Here is a 17,248-nt window from a genome sequence, read left to right as displayed (position 1 = left end):
GCATTTTCATATATTCGTCTTATACCCGAGAGAGAATCGGGTCAAAGAAAAAGCGTATAGTTGGGGAAGGAAATACAGAGACCTCTAAGCCGGTCGATGTAATTTTTACGCATGGTGCAGGAAAGTGTACCAAAATTTAAATCTTCAGAGGGTGTACAGGGTTAAAACGTCGTTGCGTTTTGATAACTTTGCAAACTGTGGACTGTTTTGTGTGTGTACATTTAGCTTCGATTTTATTGAATGATGCATTAGTGACTCTGCTAGGTTCCCCAATAAAAACCAAAACAATTGAAACGACACATAACAATGTAAATATGTAATAGGGACCCACGTGCAAGTGTATAAATGTTTGACGTAGGCATTTTTATGCATGTGACATGGCAGTAAAATTTGTTTGTATACCAACAAATGACTTTTATTACCAATACGCTTTTATTCGCTTTACAAATATGGATAACCGTGCATGCAAGAATTGTTTGCACGGTGAGATTTTCATTTGCGCCGTGAGACTTCTACTTGTGCCGTGTAGATAACAATATTTAATTTACATTTAAAGCACCATGACCTTCGGCATGTCCTTAACCCTCTAGAAAATGTAGCCCTATTTAGCATTTTATATTATAATAAAGTTGTGTTAATCCCCACGAGCTAAATTTCGCGAACAAGTCATTGGAATTTTAACACTAGGTGATTTCAAGAGTTTTGAGGTTTTTTAGGACACCTTGTATAATATACAGTTGCTAATGAATTCAATAGACTCACTAATAGATTCAATAAACTTACTAATTGATTCGCTGTAATTGTTTTTATATTGTTTTGTTAACCCCGCGCATTTTCCCCATGCTTCGAAGCCCTCGAAATTTGATGAGTTTCAGACACTGTAAGATATATAAAGCATGGAAATACTGGACGCCTATTAGCCGAGTGAAGGTAACTATTCTCTTATGATTAAGTAAAAAAATTTACTTGAGCACAACTAAACATTGTGTTCCTTTTACGAATGCTCGCTACTAGCGATTGACTCGAACAACTCGCCATTCGTACCCAATACGGACTCGCATGCAGTCGCGCTACTCGTTATACTCGCGAGTGTCACGCACAAGTCTTCCGTCGAGTTATTTACCCTATGTATGCGTATGTAAATCGGTTTATATATATAAAAACAATTAGTCCAAACAATCGATCTTTGGTAATGAGAATTTATAACCGATGCGACAGGGCTTCAAGACCTAATTCTATTACACTTCCTAATTCTCGTAGACCCTTAGACCTAATTCTCCTATGTTTAATTGTATATCGCAAGCGCCATAAACAGTTGACGATGACACGTCACTTGTTCATTATATTACCCCTTTTTAAAAAACGCTAGGCGTACTTCAAGGAAAATCAGAATCAAAGCAAAACTCATTCACTTTAATACTGCGAAAAGTATATAAAAGTTAAAGTAATATTGTAACTAATCAAAGTAAAATATAGAAAAAAAAAGTCCAAGCATACACTTATAGTCGCACCCGTTATTTTTATTAAAGTTCCAGCCAATCTAGTTCTACAATTTCAGAACACCATAAATAGTGCATATATATATAGCTATATATGACATTCGTCCATTGTTCTGTAACTACTTTCAACTTGAACCCAAACTCACAACCTAAAGAAAAGTACAAAAAAAAGACCATTATGACGACTATAAAAAACAATGGAAGAAAGTAAGAGCTAAAAAGTCTTTATTAATGATAATAATTTTCGTGTTGGTTTTCATGAATTTAAACAGTAGTGTATTCAAACGCTCAAAATGAAATGTTTGATGTACAAAAACACTCCTGATTCCAGGGGGAATATGATTATCCTCTCGCAGTGTTAACCTAACATGAAAAAGGTGTTGGAGAACACCAAAGATGTATAGGCTTGAGACGAGCATCTCTACACTATGCTCGCGCTCCTATAACACTCTCTTGGTGTAAAAAAAAAACTCACTTACACAAAGTTAGTGTACCTGTCCCACATCTTAGTTTCAGTCTTAGCGGCAACAGTTTGCTCCTAAAAGACACGAATATGCGTAGGGCAATGCGCCATAGTCTGCGCAGGTTGGACTATTTTGATAGAAAGGTATACAAAATCCACCATGTATTTCGCAATCAGTTATTTCTATAAGAAATTAATGTTGTAAAAGTTATGCCTGCAGTAGAAGATATACATGCAATGATTTGTACAACAAAATATTTCCATTATTCTGAAAATTTTGCATGACGAATACTTATGATGGCTGTCTTTATCATTAAGGCTCTTACGTCCTGACATCACATTTCCCCGCGAAAATTCAAAGACCACGAGAAACAAACCGATCATCAATAAACCTTTCATCACCATCTAAAAAATAAACACCACAATTACTTGCGAAGCGCGCTTTATAGACGGAAGACCCCTTCCTTGATGAGATCCTTTATTCCGCGGTGTATAAGACTAGAAGAATTTTCAGAAATTGTTTAATACGGATCACATTATTTACTATTTTTAAAACAAAAGAGGGGAATACAATTACGTCCATGCCGAATACGTTATGGGAAAAAGTCTTATAGGAATGCATGCACTCACTGAACGCCCACCCGCCCACGTTTCGACATGCAAAACAACTTCAAGCAGCCTCTTATTGTTATTTATCGACCACTTGACTATTATATATACTCTATCTGAAATATCAAAACGATATAGCACATTACATAACCTAACTTGTAAATTTAAAACAACAAGGTGGAAATTTATTCATGTATTTCTAGTTAAGAAAAATTCACTAATATAGCTTATATATAAAAAGCAAATTCCGAACAAACAAGACATCTTGAGAATCAAAATATAATTCAAACAAGACACAGATTGAGACTGTAAATTTTCGACTTTATTACAAAGTCATCTTCAGACAGTCTCAATCTGTGTCTTGTTTGAATTATATTTTGATTCTCAAGATGTCTTGTTTGTTCGGAATTTGCTTTTTACTTTACTTTCTTAAATTGTCGGCTTGTCATGGTTTTTTTTATAGCTTATATATAACCGTGTAATCCTATCGCAAAGTCTCATCTCTTTCCTTCACGTTAATAATCTCTTTGAAATTATATTATATAACATAGTTAGATGCATGCATGCATTGGAGTGCCAAGATGAATGGAAATATCAAACAATAGATAGAAGCTTTACTCACATTTCGTTGTAGTTTCTTTCCGTCTTCAGTAAAAGTCTCCGTGCTGCCCGTGAAGTGAAATGAGCAGAAGCCCGGTTTCCTCAGCTATATGTAAAATCGTTGCGAGGTTAAAAATATCATTTCAAATTTGCTTAGCAGTCATTGAATATATGTCATCTTTGCATTGGGCTAAAGCTCAAGAACAGGCTGTCTATTGTTAGCATGTTTAACTAAATAGGAAAAAATCAATATAATGTATAAATCGAGCGTAATGACTATACTATAACAGGAAAAAAATTTAATTCATCCTTTAATAAAAGATTATTGCATCAATTTGCGGCCTAAAACACAGATTATCTCATCGATGGAATAAAAAAAAGGCCTACTGTTGCTTAAATGAACCCCCTGCAACCATGCACAATCGCATGCAGCTTCTGCTTTTCCGGCGTATATTCGACCACAAAACGACAGAAGCGTATTCTTTAACTTGTCGATCAAAACATCGGCGACCTTCCATGGGTACTGTTGTAACTAAAAATACGAATGACAATATTATTTGCAGAGATGCATTTTCAATTCCAGCTTATTAATATAGCTGCGGTATTGATACAATTATGACCTATGAAATTGCCATATTCGCCATATAGTAGCGTGCATAGCATCGGTGGCAAACCCGACCATTGAAAATCTCCTACTTTACATGTTAATATTTATTGACTGCGAGAACAATGAATTTCTAATCAGGCCATATAGCGATTCTAGATTTGTCAAGCTGGCTACGCGACTGATTCGAGAAAAATTCTACCTAACTGTTGTACAACAATCACTCTTTACAAAAATACAACCAGTTTTTGTTTCATATCTTATGCACAGCACAAAATTATTGAAAACCTTGGAAACAACGTTTAACAACAAAACAGAAACATAATATCACTGATTATTTAAAACAAATTAATGCTGGTTTCCTAACACTATAGTAGCAGTTTTCATGTCACGTCCGCGTCGTAGATTTTAGTGTATCTTAAACTCGCTAATAGCTCTCGTGTGTGGTGGGCTACAAAAGCTTCAAACTTTCTATAAAAAGTTTTACCAAATTGAGATACACATTTATATTAAAGTCAGGGCCATCGTTAGAAGGATAATTGGGGCCGGGGATACATTTTTATATATTCGTCTTATACCCGAGAGAGAATTGGGTCAAAGAAAAAGCGTATAATTGAGGAAGGAAATACAGAGACCTCTAAGATGGTCGATGTAATTTTTACGCATGGTGCATGAAAGTGTACCAAAATTTAAATCTTCAGAGGGTGTACCGGGTTAAAACGTCGTTGTGTTTTGATAACTTTGCAAACTGTGGACTGTTTTGTGTGTGTACATTTAGCTTCGAATTTCTTGAATTCATGCATTAGTGACTCTGCAGGGTGCCCCAATAAAAAACAAAACAATTGAAATGACACATAACAATGTAATAGGGACCCACGTGCGAGCAGTGAACTCTATATATATGGAAGGCTCGCTCTAGTACATTGCGTAATCTAAAAGTGAAGCCAAACATGGCGGATCATGAAGGCTGCTTGGGTACCGAACCAGACCCCCACGCACGAGCGGTTACAATTCAATATGGCGGCAATGTCTAGGAGTTGAACTCGGTCAGTTTTGTAAACACAACACAAATATACGGCATAAGTTACCCCTCTAGAAAGAATAACATTGCCAGGTAAGGTTGTAACAAATTGTATGTATTCATTTTTAAAAACTTCGTATTTTTAAAGCTTTGTAACATCCGAAATGTTAGCTTTTTTATTTTTCGACATATTTTTATAATTCGTGTTTTTCATTTCCACGCGCGGTTCGCGCATTTTACGCTTCGTAGAGGACTGGTTCGGTACCCAAGCAGCCTTCATGATCCGCCATGTTTGGCTTCACAATTTAAACTGGAGCGAGCCTTCCATATATATAGAGTTCACTGCGTGCGAGTGTATAAATGTTTGACGTAGGCATTTTTATGCATGCGACATTGCAGTATAATTTGTTTGTCTACCAACAAATGACTTTTATTACCAATACGCTTTTATTCGCTTTACAAATATGGATAACCGTCACAATTGTCTGTGCCGTGCATGAGATTTTCATTTGCGCCGTGAGACTTCTATTTGTGCCGTACGTGTAGATAACAATAATATTAACAATAATAATAATAATAATAATAATATAAAATAATAATAATAACAGTATTTAAATTTACAACTAAAGCATGACCTTCGGCATGTCCTTAACTCTCTACAAAATTTATAGGCCTATTTAACATTTTATATTGTAATAAAGTTGTGTTAATCCCCACGAGCAAAATTTTGCGAATTCAGTCATTCGAATTTTAACACTAGGTGATTTCAAAAGTTTTGGGGGTTTTTAGGACACCTTGTATAATATACAGTTGCTAGTGAGTTCAATAGAGTCACTAATACAGTAGAGCATGGAAATACTGGACGCTGATTGGCCGAGTGAAAGTACTATTCTCTTAGGATGAAATAAAAAATTTTAGTTGAGCTCAACTAAACATTGTGTTCGAATTCCTTTTACGAATGCTGCTACTGGCGATTGACTGGAACAACTCGCCATTCGTACCCAATACGCGGACTCGCAGTCTCGCTATTCGTTATAAGGGAGCTTTAGCAGTGACTACGAGTACGACTACGAGTACGAGATTCGTCATTCTCGCGCGTTGTTTGCTTACGCCATCAGTCAAAACTCGTAGTCGCCGGGCATTTGAGTACGAGTTTTTTGATAAACTTCGTACTCGAAAGCCCAACGACTACGAGTTTTGGCTGATGGCGTAAGCAAACAACGCGCGAGAATGACGAATCTCGTACTCGTAGTCGTACTCGTAGTCACTGCTAAAGCTCGCTATACTCGCGAGTGTCACGCACAAGTCTTCCGTCGAGTTATTTACCGTATGTATGCTTATATAAATCGATTTATATATAAAAACAATTAGTCCAAACAATCGAACTTTGGCAAAGAGAATTTATAACCGATGCGACAGAGCTTCAAGACCTAATTCTATTACACTTCCTAATTCTCGTAGACCTCTAGACCTAATTCTCCTATATTTAATCGTATAGCGCAAGCGCCATAAAGAGTTGACGCTGATACGTCACTTGTTCATTATATTACCCCTTTTTAAAAACGAAAGCCGTACTTTAAGGAAAATCAGAATCAAAGCAAAACTCATTCACTTTAATACTGCGAAAAGTATATAAAAGTTAAAGTAATATTGTAACTAATCAAAGTAAAATATAGTAATAAAAAGTCCAAGCATACACTTATTTATAGTTGCACCCGTTATTTTTATTAAAGTTCCAGCTAATCTAGTTCTACAATTTCAGAACACCATAAATAGTGCATATATATATAGCTATATATGACATTCGTCCATTGTTCTGTAACTACTTTCAACTTGAAAACAAACTCACAACCTAAAGAAAAGTACAAAGAAAAACTCATTAGGACGACTATAAAAAACAATGGAAGAAAGTGAGAGCTAAAAAGTTTTTATTAATGATAATAAATTTTGTGTTGGTTTTCATGAATTAGAGCAGTAGTGTATTCAAACGTTGAAAATGAAATGTTTGATGTAAAAAAAACACTCTTGATTCCAGGGGGAATATGATTATCCTCTTGCAGTGTTAACCTAACATGAAAAAGGTGTTGGAGAACACCAAAGATGTGTCATCCTAAATCGCGTTCGCACACCATTTGCGTGTAGCTATATAGGCTTGAGACGAGCATCTTTACACCATGCTCGCGTTCCTATAACACTCTCTTGGTGTAAAAATAAAAAAAAACTTACTTACACAAAGTTTAGTGTACCTGCATGTCCCACATCTTAGTTTCAGTCTTAGCGGCAACAGTTTGCTCCTAAAAGACACGAGTATGCGTAGGGCAATGCGCCATAGTCTGCGCAGGTTGGACTATTTTGATAGAAAGGTATACAAAATCCACCATGTGTTTCGCACTCAGTTATTTCTATAAGAAATTAATGTTGTAAAAGTTATGCCTTCAGTAGCAGATATACATGCAATGATTTGCATGTATAACAAAATATTTTTATATTATTTTGAAAATTTTGCATGACGAATACTTATGATGGCTGTCTTTATCATTAAGGCTCTTACGTCCTGACATCATATTTCCCCGCGAAAATTCAAAGACCACGAGAAACAAACAGATCATCAATAAGCCTTTCATCACCATCTAAAAGATAAACACCACAATTACTTGCGGCGCGCGCTTTATAGACGGAAGGCCCCTTCCTTGATGAGATCCTTTATTCCGCGGTGTATAAGACTAGAAGAATTTTCAGAAATTGTTTAAATCCTGTTTATGTATATATGGATCACATTACTTACTAACTTTAAAAAGAAAGGGGGGAATATAATTACGTCCATGCCGAATACGTCATGGGAAAAAGTCTTATAGGAATGCATTCACTCACTGAACGCCCACCCGCCCACGTTTCGACATGCAAAAAAACTTCAAGCAGCCTCTTATCGTTATTTATCGACCACCTGATTATTATCTATACTCTATCTGAAATATCAAAACGATATAGTACATTACATAACCTAACTTGTAAATTTAAAACAACAAGGTGGAAATTTATTCATGTATTTCTAGTTAAGAAAAATTCACTAATATAGCTTATATATAACCGTGTAATCCTATCGCAAAGTCTCATCTCTTTCCTTCACGTTAATAATCGCTTTGAAAGAATATTATATAACATAGTTAGATGCATGCATGCATTGGAGTGCTAAGATGAATGGAAATATCAAACAATAGATAGAAGCTTTACTCACATTTCGTTGTACTTTCTTTCCGTCTTCAGTAAAAGTCTCCGTGCTGCCCGTGAAGTGAAATGAGCAGAAGCCCGGTTTCCTCAGCTATATGTAAAATCGTTGCGAGGTTAAAAATATCATTTCAAATTTGCCTAGCAGTCATTGAATATATGTCATCTTTGCATTGGGCTAAAGCTCAAGAACAGGCTGTCTATTGTTAGCATGTTTAACTAAATAGGAAAAAATCAATATAATGTAAAAATCGAGCGCAATGACTAACTATAACAGGAAAAAAATTCAATTCATCCTTTAATAAAAGATTGTTGCATGAATTTGCGGCCTTAAACACAGATTATCTCATCGATGGAATAAAAAAAAGGCCTACTGTTGCTTAAATGAACCCCCTGCAACCACAATCGCATGCAGCTTCTGCTTTTCCGGCGTATATTCGACCACAAAACGACAGAAGCGTATTCTTTAACTTGTCGATCAAAACATCGGCAACCTTGCATGGGTACTGTTGTAACTGAAAATACGAATAACAATATATTTGCAGAGATGCATTTTCAATTCCAACTTATTAATATAGCTGCGGTGTTGATACAATTATGACCTATGAAATTGCCATAGTCGCCATAGTACCGTGCATGGCATCGGTGGCAAACCCGACCATTGAAAGTCTGCTACTATAAATGTTAATATTCATTGACTGTGAGAACAATGAATTTCTAATGGAATGAATAGTTGTAATGCCCTTAAATCAGTCCATATAGCGATTCTAGATTTGTCAGGCTATCTACGCGACTGATTCGAGAAAAATTCTACCTAAGTTGTACAACAATCACTCTTTTCAAAAATACCACAAGTTTTTGTTTCATATTTTATGCACATCACATATTGAAAACCTTGGAAACAACGTTTAACAACAAAACAGAAACATAATATCACTGATTATTTAAAACAAATTAGGCTAATGCTGGTTTCCTAACACTATAGTAGCAGTTTTCATGTCACGTCCGCGTCGTAGATTTTAGTGTATCTTAAATTCGCTAATAGCTCTCGTGTGCGGTGGGGTTCAAAAGCTTCAAACTTTGTATAAAAAGTTTTACCAAATTGAGATACACATTTATATTAAAGTCAGGGACGTATAGTTAGAAGCTTAATTGGGGCGGGGGATGCATTTTCATATATATTCGTCTTATACCATATCTATGTCTTATACCCGAGACAGAATGGGGTCAAAGAAAAAGCGTATAATTGAGGAAGAAAATATACAGAGACCTCTATAAGCCGGTCGATGTAATTTTTACGCATGGTGCATGAAAGTGTACAAAAATTTAAATCTTCAGAGGGTGTACCGGGTTAAAACGTCGTTGTGTTTTGATAACTTTGCAAACTGTGGACTGTTTTGTGTGTGTACATTTAGCTTCGATTTTATTGAATTCATGCATTAGTGACTCTGCAGGGTGCCCCAATAAAAAGCAAAACAATTGAAACAACACATACCAATGTAATAGCGACCCACGTGCGAGTGTATAAATGTTTGACGTAGGCATTTTTATGCATGTGACATGGCAGTAAAATTTGTTTGTATACCAACAAATGACTTTTATTACCAATACGCTTTTATTCGCTTTACAAATATGGATAACCGTGCATGCAAGAATTGTTTGCGCGGTGAGATTTTCATTTGCGACGTGAGACTTCTATACTTGTGCCGTGTAGATAACAATATTTAAATTTACATTTAAAGCACCCTGACCTTCGGCATGTCCTTAACCCTCTAGAAAATGTAGGCCTATTTAGCATTTTATATTATAATAAAGTTGTTTTAATCCCCACGAGCAAAATTTCGCGAACAAGTCATTGGAATTTTAACACTAGGTGATTTCAAGAGTTTTGAGGTTTTTTAGGACACCTTGTATAATATACAGTTGCTAATGAATTCAATAGAGTCACTAATAGATTCAATAAACTTACTAATTGATTCGCTGTCATTGTTTTTATATTGTTTTGTTAACCCCGCGCATTTTCCCCATGCTTCGAAGCCCTCGAAATTTGATGAGTTTCAGACACTATAGGATATAAAGCATGGAAATACTGGACGCCTATTAGCCGAGTGAAGGTAACTATTCTCTTATGATGAAGTAAAAAAATTTACTTGAGCACAACTAAGCATTGTGTTCCTTTTACGAATGCTCGCTACCAGTGATTGACTCGAACAACGCAGTCGCGCTACTCGTTATACTCGCGAGTGTCACGCACAAGTCTTCCGTCGAGTTATTTACCCTATGTATGCGTATGTAAATCGATTTATATATAAAAACAATTAGTCCAAACAATCGATCTTTGGTAATGAGAATTTATAACCGATGCGACAGGGCTTCAAGACCTAATTCTACCACTTCCTGATTCTCGTAGACCTTTAGACCTAATTCTGCTATGTTTAATTGTATATCGCAAGCGCCATAAAGAGTTGACGATGACACGTCACTTGTTCATTATATTATACCCCTTTTTAAAAAACGCTATAGGCGTATTTTAAGGAAAATCAGAATCAAAGCAAAACTCATTCACTTCAATACTGCGAAAAGTATATAAAAGTTAAAGTAATATACTGACAAATTAACGTAAAATACAGCAAAAAAAGTCCAAGCATACACTTATAGTCCAACCCGTTATTTTTATTAAAGTTCCAACCATCTATTTCTACAATTTCAGAACACCATAATATATAGTATATATATATTTATATATGACATTCGTCGATTGTTCTGTAACTACTTTCAACTTGAAAACAAACTCACAACCTGAAGAAAAGTACAAAGAAAAACTCATTATGACGACGAAAAAATGGAAGAGAGTAAGAGCTAAAAAGTTTTTATTAATGATAATAATTTTCGTGTTGGTTTTCATGAATTTGAACAGTAGTGCATGTTTTCAAACGCTCAAAATGAAATGTTTGATGTAAAAAAAAACTCCTGATTCAAGGCGAAATATGACAATCCTCTCGCAGTGTTAACCTAACATGAAAAAGGTGTTGGAGAACACCAAAGATGTGTTATCCTAAATCGCATTCGCAAACAATTTCCGTGTAGCTATATAGGCTTGAGACGAGCATCTCTACACCATGCTCGCGCTCCTATAACACTTTCTTCGTGTAAAAATAAAAAAAAACTTACTTACACAAAGTTTAGTGTACCTGCATGTCCCACATCTTAGTTTCAGTCTTAGCGGCAACAGGTTGCTCCTAAAAGACACGAGTATGCGTAGGGCAATGCGCCATAGTCTGCGCAGGTTGGACTATTTTGATAGAAAGGTATACAAAATCCACCATGTGTTTCGCACTCAGTTATTTCTATAAGAAATTAATGTTGTAAAAGTTATGCCTTCAGTAGCAGATATACATGCAATGATTTGCATGTATAACAAAATATTTTTATATTATTTTGAAAATTTTGCATGACGAATACTTATGATGGCTATCTTTATCATTAAGGCTCTTACGTCCTGACATCACATTTCCCCGTGAAAATTCAAAGACCACGAGAAAAAAACAGATCATCAATAAGCCTTTCATCACCATCTAAAAGATAAACACCACAATTACTTGCGGCGCGCGCTTTATAGACGGAAGGCCCCTTCCTTGATGAGATCCTTTATTCCGCGGTGTATAAGACTAGAAGAATTTTCAGAAATTGTTTAAATCCTGTTTATGTATATATGGATCACATTACTTACTAAGTTTAAAAAAAAAGGGGGGAATATAATTACGTCCATGCCGAATACGTCATGGGAAAAAGTCTTATAGGAATGCATTCACTCACTGAACGCCCACCCGCCCACGTTTCGACATGCAAAAAAACTTCAAGCAGCCTCTTGTCGTTATTTATCGACCACCTGATTATTATCTATACTCTATCTGAAATATCAAAACGATATAGCACATTACATAACCTAACTTGTAAATTTAAAACAACAAGGTGGAAATTTATTCATGTATTTCTAGTTAAGAAAAATTCACTAATATAGCTTATATATAACCGTGTAATCCTATCGCAAAGTCTCATCTCTTTCCTTCACGTTAATAATCGCTTTGAAAGGATATTATATAACATAGTTAGATGCATGCATGCATTGGAGTGCCAAGATGAATGGAAATATCAAACAATAAATAGAAGCTTTACTCACATTTCGTTGTAGTTTCTTTCCGTCTTCAGTAAAAGTCTCCGTGCTGCCCGTGAAGTGAAATGAGCAGAAGCCCGGTTTCCTCAGCTATATGTAAAATCGTTGCGAGGTTAAAAATACCATTTCAAATTTGCCTAGCAGTCATTGAATATATGTCATCTTTGCATTGGGCTAAAGCTCAAGAACAGGCTGTCTATTGTTAGCATGTTTAACTAAATAGGAAAAAATTAATATAATGTATAAATCGAGCGCAATGACTATACTATAACAGGAAAAAAATTTAATTCATCCTTTAATAAAAGATTATTGCATGAATTTGCGGCCTAAAACACAGATTATCTCATCGATGGAATAAAAAAAAGGCCTACTGTTGCTTAAATGAACCCCCTGCAACCACAATCGCATGCAGCTTTTGCTTTTCCGACGTATATTCGACCACAAAACGACAGAAGCGTATTCTTTAACTTGTCGATCAAAACATCGGCGACCTTCCATGGGTACTGTTGTAACTAAAAATACGAATGACAATATTATTTGCAGAGATGCATTTTCAATTCCAGCTTATTAATATAGCTGCGGTATTGATACAATTATGACCTATATGAAATTGCCATATTCGCCATATAGTAGCGTGCATAGCATCGGTGGCAAACCCGACCATTGAAAATCTCCTACTTTACATGTTAATATTTATTGACTGCGAGAACACTGAATGAATTTCTAATGGGGTGAGTAGTTGTAATGCCCGTAATCAGTCCATATGGCGATTCTAGATTTGCCAGGCTGGCTACGCGACTGATTCGAGAAAAATTCTACCTAACTGTTGTACAACAATCACTCTTTACAAAAATACCACCAGTTTTTGTTTCATATCTCATGCACAGCACAAAATTATTGAAAACCTTCGAAACAACGTTTAACAACAAAAAAGAAAAATAATATCACTGATTATTTAAAACAAATTAATGCTGGTTTCCTAACACTATATAGTAGCAGTTTTCATGTCACGTCCGCGTCGTAGATTTTAGTGTATCTTAAACTCGCTAATTGCTCTCGTGTGCGGTGGTCTACAAAAGCTTCAAACTTTCTATAAAAAAATTTACCAAATTGAGATACACATTTATATTAAAGTCAGGGCCGTAGTTAGAAGCTTAATTGGGGCGGGGGATGCATTTTCATATATATTCGTCTTATACCCGAGAGATAATCGGGCCAAAGAAAAAGCGTATAGTTGGGGAAGGAAATACAGAGACCTCTAAGCCGGTCGATGTAATTTTTACGCATGGTGCATGAAAGTGTACCAAAATTTAAATCTTCAGAGGGTGTACAGGTTTAAACGTCGTTGTGTTTTGATAACTTTGCAAACTGTGGACTGTTTTGTGTGTGTACATTTAGCTTCGATTTTATTGAATTCATGCATTAGTGACTCTGCAGGGTGCCCCAATAAAAAGCAAAACAATTGAAACAACACATACCAATGTAATAGCGACCCACGTGCGAGTGTATAAATGTTTGACGTAGGCATTTTTATGCATGTGACATGGCAGTAAAATTTGTTTGTATACCAACAAATGACTTTTATTACCAATACGCTTTTATTCGCTTTACAAATATGGATAACCGTGCATGCAAGAATTGTTTGCGCGGTGAGATTTTCATTTGCGACGTGAGACTTCTATACTTGTGCCGTGTAGATAACAATATTTAAATTTACATTTAAAGCACCCTGACCTTCGGCATGTCCTTAACCCTCTAGAAAATGTAGGCCTATTTAGCATTTTATATTATAATAAAGTTGTTTTAATCCCCACGAGCAAAATTTCGCGAACAAGTCATTGGAATTTTAACACTAGGTGATTTCAAGAGTTTTGAGGTTTTTTAGGACACCTTGTATAATATACAGTTGCTAATGAATTCAATAGAGTCACTAATAGATTCAATAAACTTACTAATTGATTCGCTGTCATTGTTTTTATATTGTTTTGTTAACCCCGCGCATTTTCCCCATGCTTCGAAGCCCTCGAAATTTGATGAGTTTCAGACACTATAGGATATAAAGCATGGAAATACTGGACGCCTATTAGCCGAGTGAAGGTAACTATTCTCTTATGATGAAGTAAAAAAATTTACTTGAGCACAACTAAGCATTGTGTTCCTTTTACGAATGCTCGCTACCACACACTAAAAAAAGGTGTGTTAAATTTACACACCTTTTTTGTCCAAATTTTAACACACCTAAAGGTGGGTTTTGAAACACACCTAAAGGTGTGTTTAACACACCATAAGGTGTGCAAAAAGCATCTTCAAAGGTGTGTTAACACATAGCAAGGTGTGTTTTTGTGCACACCAAAAGGTGTGTAGAACACACTAAAAGGTGTGTCAAAAAACACACCAAAAGATGTGTTTTTGGCTTGTCCAAATTTTAACACGTTCTAAGGTGTGTTTTCAAAGAAGGTGTGTTTTCATACACACCATGGTGTGTTTTATTACACAGCTAAAGCTGTGCTGGAGAACACACAAATTGTTTAAGTAAAAAGTTGCACACCTTTCCTAAAAGTAACATATAAACAGGGCTAGAAAACACACAAACACAATATTAATTTATAAATATATTTTAAGTTCCAATACTATTAAGAATTAACATGAAGTCACAGTAATGAATTATATAAATATCTTGAAGCATGCAGTTTAGTTTAAAATAATGTCTTACTCTATAAACAGTTTATTGACTTGATGTCGTCTCGACTTGACACTTGGTGGTGTTTTCTTGTCTTGTTGGTCACCCTTGTTCTTGTTTGTTGGAGTGTATGGTGCCTGCTCAACTGTTGCAATAACATCATCGCCTTAATTCATGATCTTCATAATCAACAAAGATCACCTGAAAAATATAAAATAAATGCATAAGAGGATCTGGTATTTAGAATTTTCCAATTTAAGATGTGCACAAGCATCTGTTAATTAATAGAACATGCTAAATGATACCCAATTTATGAGTTAAGATTTATTTTTGGTAAAAGAATTTAGGATGTATTGTCAGGTATAGGCAGGTATAATTACATGAATTATAACCTTCTGTTGAAATTTGAAAAATTGGGGTCTGGGCACATTTTCTATAGTTTCTTTAAAATGGGAAAGTTTTATTTAAATATGTATATATAGCTATCTTTCAGGATAAGTAGTCAAGTCTATAGTATTAAAAATCATAAACCATTCTGGAACACTCAAGTCAAATCAACTATCTAATATTTACAACATTTAGAAAGCAAATGCAGTATAGTGAGGACAAATATTGGTCCTTTGGAATGTTACTAACCCCCAAAAGGAATACAAAATATTAAACATAAATTAAGACACAAAACAATTCATCAAGATTACACCTAGCGAATTATATGCTTTCTTTATACCAAGCATAAACTATGGCATAAACAGCCTTATGTATACACCGATATACGTGTAAATCTCCTTCTAAAAGCACCTATAACAATTAAATTTTGAAAGATAAAACGTAACACTCACCAAGTTCCTCTTGTGATGTCGAATCTGTTCGCGTCGCCATGCGCTTCGGTGGTCTCTGAATTATTAGAATGAAGCAGACTTTTCACTTTCAAGCTATTCGGGACCTTCGAAGTCTTGAATTTCTTTGCATCGTTGTAACGGAACCATCAATTTATTCGCTACAAATAGATAGAGACAACCATATTGATTACAGTCATTACACTCGTTGGCCATATTGAAATTGATACAAATGTTTGACACAAACGATTCGAAAAGCACTGCAATACAACTTACCCTCTTATAATTTCTTCTTTATACAACATCATAAGCTCTCGTGTGTTCATCTCCAAAAAAATCTTAAAATCGCCTTCACAATAAACATAATTTAAACTTGTAACAGACTCGAAGCACAGTTGCCACAGTAGAGAAGGAAATGTAAAACACTAAACAGTGGTTTTGTATTTCGTGCGCGTGGGTTTCACACCTCGCGACATTCTTATTGGTTAAAAGCGTATGACGTATCAGATCACTGACCTGTATATACAAGTCTGTATGGCAGATATTCAAAAAACAACCCACGTTAATCATTCTTATTACAAAAGTAAACCACAACGATCTGTAAATTCCCTTAAATCTATGTCTTATATAATGTTTAGAGTTTTTAATACTGATCAAAGCTGAAACGCAGGCCAAAGATAACAGAAATTTAAAGAAAAAAGTTAAATTTAAATGCAATGGAACAGCGTGAAATTTCCTGTGACTTGTGTAATTCCTCGTAAGGCTGACGCTTTTATCGACGCACTAAAATACTATAGGTAATAAATAAGGCCAATCAAGCATATTGTTAATAATTTAAAGATGTGTTTTATAACACATCAAAAGATGTGTTTCTTGGATGGGTCAAGGTGTGCTGTCAAACACACAAAGGTGTGTTTTCAGTGAAAAGGTGTGTTACTTTACACACCTTAATGAGTAAAAGAAAAGGTGTGCAAAAAGAGGTGTTTTCGCTAACACACAAAGGTGTGTTTTCGAACACACGAATGTGTGTTTGCGTACACACAAAGGTGTGTTTCCTTACACACCAAGGTGTGCTTTCTAAAAGCGCGTAGAAAGGTGTGCAGAAATTACACACCATGGCGTGCAATTGAGCACACCTTGGTGTGTAGTCAAACACACCTTGGTGTGTAATTCTACACACCTGTTTTTTGTGTGCAGTGATTGACTCGAACAACGCAGTCGCGCTACTCGTTATACTCGCGAGTGTCACGCACAAGTCTTCCGTCGAGTTATTTACCCTATGTATGCGTATGTAAATCGATTTATATATAAAAACAATTAGTCCAAACAATCGATCTTTGGTAATGAGAATTTATAACCGATGCGACAGGGCTTCAAGACCTAATTCTACCACTTCCTGATTCTCGTAGACCTTTAGACCTAATTCTGCTATGTTTAATTGTATATCGCAAGCGCCATAAAGAGTTGACGATGACACGTCACTTGTTCATTATATTATACCCCTTTTTAAAAAACGCTATAGGCGTATTTTAAGGAA

General features: G+C 35.5%; 2 long non-coding RNA genes across 5 annotated transcripts; both read right to left on the bottom strand.

Moving 5' to 3' along the window:
• Window positions 1-904: 904 nt before the first annotated feature.
• On the bottom strand, window positions 905-8,512 carry LOC114521114. Of its 4 annotated transcripts, XR_003686758.1 has the most exons (5): window positions 8,396-8,512; window positions 8,032-8,115; window positions 7,348-7,426; window positions 7,027-7,198; window positions 6,488-6,648 (listed from the first exon to the last, which is right to left on the bottom strand). It is a non-coding gene; the product is annotated as an uncharacterized LOC114521114 (long non-coding RNA). The 4 variants fall into 4 exon arrangements; XR_003686760.1 differs by lacking the exons at window positions 6,488-6,648; window positions 8,396-8,512 and adding an exon at window positions 905-1,648 and having other exon boundaries at window positions 8,032-8,351; XR_003686759.1 differs by lacking the exon at window positions 8,396-8,512 and having other exon boundaries at window positions 7,043-7,198; window positions 8,032-8,351.
• A 2,229-nt stretch (window positions 8,513-10,741) lies between these two features.
• On the bottom strand, window positions 10,742-11,548 carry LOC114521123. The gene is made up of 3 exons (XR_003686775.1): window positions 11,518-11,548; window positions 11,197-11,368; window positions 10,742-10,820 (listed from the first exon to the last, which is right to left on the bottom strand). It is a non-coding gene; the product is annotated as an uncharacterized LOC114521123 (long non-coding RNA).
• Between the last annotated feature and the right edge of the window lie 5,700 nt (window positions 11,549-17,248).

Source organism: Dendronephthya gigantea, unplaced genomic scaffold, assembly GCF_004324835.1.
Source record: "Dendronephthya gigantea isolate DGI-Jeju-01 unplaced genomic scaffold, DenGig_1.0 000019F, whole genome shotgun sequence".
Taxonomy (NCBI): Eukaryota; Metazoa; Cnidaria; class Anthozoa; order Malacalcyonacea; family Nephtheidae; genus Dendronephthya; species Dendronephthya gigantea.
Note: the sequence above shows the minus strand (reverse complement) of the source record. Positions and strands in the feature narration are given on the sequence as shown.